The sequence below is a fragment of the Arachis ipaensis genome, chromosome B7 (assembly GCF_059453495.1).
Source record: "Arachis ipaensis isolate K30076 ecotype BB chromosome B7, ASM5945349v1, whole genome shotgun sequence".
Lineage (NCBI taxonomy): Eukaryota > Viridiplantae > Streptophyta > Magnoliopsida > Fabales > Fabaceae > Arachis > Arachis ipaensis.
Window position 1 is genome coordinate 136,048,504 of NC_142442.1, and position 7,984 is coordinate 136,056,487.

Here is a 7,984-nt window from a genome sequence, read left to right on the forward strand (position 1 = left end):
GATCACTAACCTTAGCCAATTCTTGATTTTAGTATGTGAATTCTGAATTTTGAAGTATATATGTATGATATGTGTGAACTAGGTATATATATAAGTATTGGACTTGAATTGTGGATATTTGGAGGCTTGGTGGAGGATTGGTGCCAAGGTTTTGTTGAATTTGGACTAGTGGGGCTATGTGTGTCTTTGGTGTTTTGCATTGATCGATACGTGAAAAGTGGCTAAGGTATGGTTTAGGTTTCGCGCATTTAATATATAATGCTTTGTGAAAACTTAGGCTAGACGACCCTAGGATAAGTTGAAATGTAAAGGAATGTTTAATGCTTAGTATCCTTCTTGTTGAATTATACTATGAGTTATGTATTGGGTTGAGTAATTGTTGTGGATGATAATAATAGGATGTGAATTGATGAATTTATGATTATGGACTTGTTGAAAGGAATATATGAATGTCTTGGATAGGCGGATAACAAATTTGTTGATATATTTGCAAGGTTGATATATGATATTGTGGAGTTGAGTTATGATAGTCATGGGAGGATTATTGTGGTAATAGTAAGGTAATGTTATGTTGATTTTGGTGCATGAAACATAGGTTTGAACTGAATTTTTAAGGAAAATGAGGTTTTGAAGCTTTTGTGAAAGTTGATTTTTGGCCAAATTTTGGCAACTCATAACTTGGCTTCCGGACTCCCAAATGGTTTCAAATTAGTTTTGTATGAAAATTGGATCCATGAAGTTTACGCCATTTGAAGAATGGAGAAAAAATGATCTAAAACAAAAAATTTATGTACGTCGGAAGTTTGGTGTTTAAATTAGCAAAGTTGCAGATTTCAGACTTAACCAAAATTTTGATAAAATTCACGCCCACGCGTACACGTGGCCAACGCGTACGCGTGGCAGGGGTAATTGTACGCGAAACCTTCATACACATAGGGTAGCTACTGCCTCGCGTGTATGCGAGCGCGAGCAAGCCTATGCGTACGCGTAATGGGCTAAGTTTGCACGCCCACGCGTGCGCGTGGTCGACGCGTGACTTGAGGATTACACGTATGCAAGATCTTCATGCGCGACCATGCGCTACTGTCAGGCGCCTATGTGTACGTGTAGTTAGGGTATGCATACGCATCTTGGGCTAAACGCATACCCACGCGCACTCGTGGCCCTATTTTCTGCAAAAACTAGATTTTGAGTTTTTAAACTGAATTTCAAACTTCTAAACCTCTATTTTCCTGTTGTTAGTTCTAAACTTGGTTAGGAAGCTTAGTAATGAGGTGGAGTTAGTAAATTAAGGTAATTTGAGGGTGAAGTAATGGTCAAAATGATGAAATCATGTAAAAAGAAGATGAATGCATGAATGATTGAAGATGCTAAGGCTTGAATAATTGATTTCTGTAATTACTATGAAATGTATGAGGCTTACACTTTTAAATTATCTGAGATACGGGTTTCTTTGGGTGAAGTACCGTGGCTTGCCACCACATGTTCTAGGTTGAGACTCGATACTCTATTGACCCTGCGACATAAGATGTGACCAGGCACTATAAATTTCCGAGAAGGTTGACCCCCATTGAGCAATTTATAATATGAGAAAAAGTAATGCATAGACTCTTGGGGATGCGCGTCGGGAGACAGTCGAAAGGTTTAGCAAACCGGACTTGTCGGGTTGGCTTAATAACCGACTGATGAGACTCATCAGCCATAAGGACAGGCATGCACTATATGCATATTACATGAATTACTTTTTTGCGCAATAAATGAGTGTGCCTAAATGTATTTTCCATGCTAATTGTATAATTGTTATCTGCAGTACTTGTACCCTTCTTGTATTTGATTTTATCTGTTTAACTGTGCGTGGTATACCATTGGAGATGGAGGTTCGGAGGAAAGGCAGAAAGGAAATAGGACTAAGGTTAAGTTATGTTAGGTTTGGATATCTCTAGGAAGCCACCCCTTTTATGGTTTCTGTTTAATACTTTAAGGCTTTTTAATCTGAGTGTCGGCATTCTAAGATTGCCTCTGGCATTCCTAGGACCTTATATATTATATGTGTGGCACCTTTACCATGCTGAGAACCTCCGGTTCTCACCCCATACTGTATTGTTGTTTTCAGATGCAGGTCGAGAAGCTCCTCGCTAGGCGTCTGGACTTCTGAAGCGGAGTAGTCTCTGGGTTTATTTTGTTGTACAGCTATATATATATATATATATATGTACTTAGCTTTCTCTCCAAGAAACTTGTTTATTTTGTCCCTCCTAGAGGGTTGAGGAGAGTTAAGTTTTCAATTATGTACTTTGGGTTTTCGGGATATGTGTATATATGTAAACATTCTCCGGCCAGCCTTAGCTTCGCAGGCTGAGTTAGGAGTTTGTTATTTTGTACTTTTGACCCTCCATTCCTGCTTTCTTCTTAGTTACACCTATGATCTCTAGGTTTCGTCGCACACAAGTTATCTCGTTTTCTGAGCATTGCGCTTTTTATTTTCGCAATTTTTGTTTCACCTGTTTTTCAAGACTCCTAGTTTATTATATTTCTTTGCTATCATATGTATATAGTTTATTTTAGAGGTCGTAATACCACACTACCTTTATTTTACAGCTTAAGCGTAAAGGTTTGTGTAGTAGTGTGTTACATTCCCACCTATGAAGAGGAATTTGAAAAATCTTGTTTAAGGAAACTGCATCATCCTCAAGAACCGAACCTAGATCAAATAATTCAGGTCTGTGCTACATTTTAAATAATGAGGTTGCTTTAAAAAATTCACAGTTTCGCAAAAGAACCTCTTATTCAAGAAGCCCATATGGTTTAAAAAATTCTGGTTTGAATGTTCTTGCAAAAAGAAACAATAATAACAAAAATAAGTTTGTCAAGAGAAATGTCCAGTTTTCAAAAATTAGAAAACCTCAGTCTAATAATCATTTCCAGTGTCAAAACATAAATCAATTTTAGCAACATGCATAAAAAAATCATTGCCTAAATTGCAAGAAAATTGGTCATTCTTACGTGCATTGCTTCATTGAAAAAAGACAAATAGAAAACCAAACTTACAATGTTGTTTGTGATTTTAGTGCACTTGGGCAATCAAGGTGGATTAACTTCAAAGGATCCAAATTAATTTAGATACCTAAGGTTACTTGAGATTATATGCAGATTTGACTAGCATCCAAGAAGAAGAAAGACATGTGGTACTTGGATAGTGGATGCTCTAGGCATATGACTGGAAGGTCAACTTTCTTCATCAAACTCAACAAGTATGATGGAGGTTTTGTGACCTTTGGAGATTATAGAAAAGGTAAAATCGTTGCTGTTGGAAAAGTAGGTAACAATAATTCTACTTTCATTGATGATGTCTTTTTGGTTAATGGTTTGAGGCATAATCTTTTGAGTATAAGTCAATTGTGTGATTTGGGTTATTTGGTGATATTCAAAAGATTAGAATGATGTGTTGTGACTTGTGAGTGAAAAGACTAATGATGTATTGTTTATTGCTAAGCGTTGTGATAATGTGTATGGACTTACTCTTGATGAACTAAAGGATCAAAATGTAGCTTGTTTTCATTCCAAAGAATCTGAAAAGTGGCTATGGCACAAAAGATTAGGCCACGCTAGCATGTTTCAAATTAACAAGCTTGTCAAGAAAGGATTAGTAAGAGGTCTTCCTTTGATAAAATTTGACAAAGATATCATTTGTGATGCTTGTCAAATCAGAAAACAAACAAAGAGTTCATTTAAATCAAAGGAAGACATCTCTACTAAAAGACCACTTGAATTGTTACATATTGATTTATTTGGTTCAATAAGAACTCAAAGTTTAGGTGGTAAGCATTATGGTTTGATAATTGTGGATGACTACACTAGGTTTGGTTGGGTTTTATTTCTTGCACACAAAAATGAAGCCTTTTCAGCTTTTGAGATTTTTAGCAAGAAAATTCAAAATGAAAAGGATTTAAAGATTGCCTCAATAAGAAGTGATCATGGAACTGAATTTGAAAACAATTTATTTGAATCCTTTTGCGAGGAATTTGGAATATCACACAATTTCTCTTGTCCAAGAACACTGCAACAAAACGGTGTTGTTGAAAGAAGAAACAGAAGCATTCAAGAAATGACAAGAGCTATGCTTTGTGAAATCAATGTTCCAAAATTCTTTTGGGATGAAGCTGTTAACACGGCGTGCCACATTTTGAATAGAATAATTATAAGAAAATTCTTGAAGAAAACTCCTTATGAACTTTAGAAGGGTCACCCACCAAACTTGATTTTCTTACATATCTTTGGATGCAAATGTTTTGTCCTAAATAACAAAGAAAATCTAGGGAAATTTGATCCAAAGGCATATGAATATTTATTTGTAGGATATTCCACAACTAGCAAAGCCTATAGAGTTTATAATCAAGATGCAAGAATTATAGAGGAGTCCATACATGTTACCTTTTGTGACACTAACTTAGTTCAAAGTATCTTAAAAGATTGTGATGCAGGAAATCAAGTTCAGGGCAAAGAAGGAGAATCCAAAAATCAAGAGAAAGAAATTTTTGGGCCATCTAAATCTGATAAAGCTGCTGCAGGAGACAATTCTATTTTGTCTCATGAATCTGACAAAATTTCTGACAATACAACTTCTTTGGATCCTACAGTGACCAAAACTGCTCCTAAGTTTACAAGACCCCGTGAATGGAGATTCTTAAAGAATTATCCACAAAAATTTGTCATTGGGGATGCAAGGTGTCAAGACATACACGTTCCTCCACAAGAAAAGCAAATGAAGAAATAAATTTTGCTTTTCTCTCTCAAATTGAGCCTCAAAACATACATGAAGCTCTCAATGACCTTTCGTGGGTAAAGGTAATGGTGGAAGAGCTTGGTGAATTTGAAAAGAACCAAGTTTGGACACTTGTTCCAAAGCCAATTGAAAAGAAAGTGACTGACACCAAGTGGATATTTAGGAACAAATTAGGAGAAGATGGTAGTATTGCTAGAAATAAAGCAAGACTAGTGGCGCAAGGTTATGATCAAGAGGAAGGGATAGACTTTGATGAATCCTTAGTCCCTGTTGCCCGAATGGAAGCCATAAGACTATTTCTAGCCTATGCTGCTCATTGTGTTTTCAAATTGTATCAAATGAAAGTGAAATGTGCATTTCTAAACGGTGTAATAGATAGAGAAGTGTATGTGGCACAGCCACCTGGTTTTGAAAATAAAAAATTTCCTAATCATATTTTCAAACTCTCAAAAGCCCTTTATGGGTTGAGACAAGCTCCTAGGCTTTGTATGAAAGACTTAGCTCTTTTCTTTTGAAAAATAAATTTCAAAGAGGCACCACTAACACTACTCTATTTATTAAAAATTCTAATGATTCTTTCATTTTAGTCCAAATTTATGTTGATGACATTATTTTTGGATCAGCAAATGAGACCCTTTGTACTGAATTTAAAAAATTCATGACAAGTGAATTTGACATGAGTATGATGGGTGAACTTAATTTTTTCCTTGGACTTCAAATTAAGCAAACTGAAAATGTCATTTTTATTCATCAAGAGAAGTATGCCAAGGAACTAGTTAAGAAATTTGGTATGAAAAATGCCAAACCCATAGAAACTCCTATGCACCCTAACTCAAAGTTAGAAAAGGGTGAAATTGAGAAAGATGTTGATGAGACTAGGTATAAAGGAATGATTGGATTCCTTATGTACCTAATTTCCTCTAGACCCGACATTGTGCAAAGTGTTGTAATGTGTTCAAGATTCCAATCAAAACCAAAAGAGTCACATCTTTCAGCAGTTAAAAGAATTATTAGATATGTTCATAGCAAATCCAATTTTGGTTTATGATATCCTAAGATTGATGAGTTTTCTGCAGTTGCTTATTGTGATACAGACTTTGCTAGAGATATAGTGGATAGAAAGAGTACATCAGGCATATGCTGCTTTCTTGGGAAGTCTCTAAACGTCTGGTCAAGTAAGAAGCAGTCCACAGTGACATTGTCCACTGCAGAGGCTGAGTATATTGCTGCTTCTTCCTGTTGCTCTCAGCTTATTTGGTTGAAAACTCAACTTGTTGATTATAAATTAAATGTTGAAAATATTTTCTTGTTATGTGACAATATGAGTGCCATAAATATTTCCAAAAATCCAGTCTTGCACTCTAGAACTAAACATATTGAAGTGAGATTTCACTCAATAAGAGAACATGTTCAAAAAGGGAATATAAGCATTCAATTTGTTAAATCAGAAGATTAATTAACAGATATTTTCACCAAACCTCTAGCTGAAGACAGATTTTGCAAGCTCAGGATGAATCTAGGGATTTTAAGTCATGATTCGTTATTTGCGCATTGCTGATATGTTTGTTGAAGTTTTTGTCTCTCAGGTTGGGATGAGATAATTCTAGGCACATGAAGAACCATCTTCTTGAATATTCTCTTTCTGGACTAAGTTGCACGATCTGAATTTTCTGGGCCAACCCTTCAGTTCAAAGTTACGTTGGTCCAATATGTTTCCTTAAACACTACCATCTCTGGGCTCAATGAGTGTTACATTATCCATGTGATATTTTGTGTTTTGTCTTTTAGTAAAAAAGTTTCTTTTAAATTTGTTTTGTTTTATTTGTTAATAAAATCAAATCACCTTTTTCATTATGTCAAGTCTTTTCAAGGTCTAGTCATAGGTGATACAGTTGCATGTTTCAAGAAACCTCCTTTCTTGGTGCAGTTACCAAACTGCTCTCTTCTTAACTGCATCCACTACCTCTTCATTTCTTCCCCACTACCATTAGTGCTTTATTTCATTCAAAATCCGAGTTCACTCCAATGAGAAAGAAAACTGTGATTCAAAAGAGTCCAAGGGCTAAAATCCTCAAACTCCCATAAAAACCTAGATCCTCTACTCGCTCCAAATATCAGACCTTCACACCTTCTCCATCTCCTCCTACCTCTCTCCTCGTACAAACCCAATGGTGCGAACGAAAAATCCTTCAAGGGTTCCTTCCTCCTCCAAGTCGACGGCACCACCTAGCGCTCCTTCCAAGCCAAGCACTTCGAAAGGAAAGCGCCCTGCTGCTGAGGAACCTGCACCTGAACCTACACGACCTAAACCTAGGTCTGCTCCTTCTGGTTCTCAAAGAGGTAACCCTCGCATCCCTCTCAAATCGGTTAAAGAGCCCTCCATTGATCCTTTTGCACACAAATCACACTTTATGACCTGACCTCCCACTCAAACTATAACCCTCTCCATTTTTGCTTAGCCATGAGCAATGATTTCTATGATCGTGTTATCGTTCATCGTACCATATGTCCCACCTTTTTTGTTGATTTACCAAATCTGAAAAAGAAAGATTTTGTTTTTGCTGAAAATTTTGAATTTCTGGATTAGAACCATATTTTTAAAATAAAAAAACCAGTGTACCCAGTCTTAGTCAAGGAGTTCTATGAAAATATGACCTATCATAAGGGCAGTATTCACTCCTTTGTCAAAGGCTGTGACCTTGTTTTGAACAATGAAATGATCAGTGATTCTCTAAAATAAATTGATGTTGGTGCTTGTGTCTATACCTCTGGTAAGTGGGATGACGGGGTAGGTCTCTCATACAATGATGCTCTAGCCTATGTGTGTGAACACATCTCTTTGATTGATGGAATCACTCCAACTCACAAAGCTCTTGATTATACTCGTACTCAGTTGCATCGCATAGTGAACCATATCATTCTTCTTCAAAGTGGCTCATATCAAAGGGTGTCTTTCTATGATACTCTAGTTTTATATGCTATTCTCCTAAAAACTGAAATTTCTTTTGCTTACTTAATGGTAAGGTATATGTTTGATTGTGTTAGAAGTGAGAAAGATAAAACTCTTCCTTATGGCATGTTCTTAACCTAAATTTTTGAACATTTTGGTGTTGATTTGTCAAATGAAACATATAAAAATAGACACTCATATCTAAAAGGAGGTGGTTCAGTGAAACAGCAGAAAAAGGGACCAACTCGAAC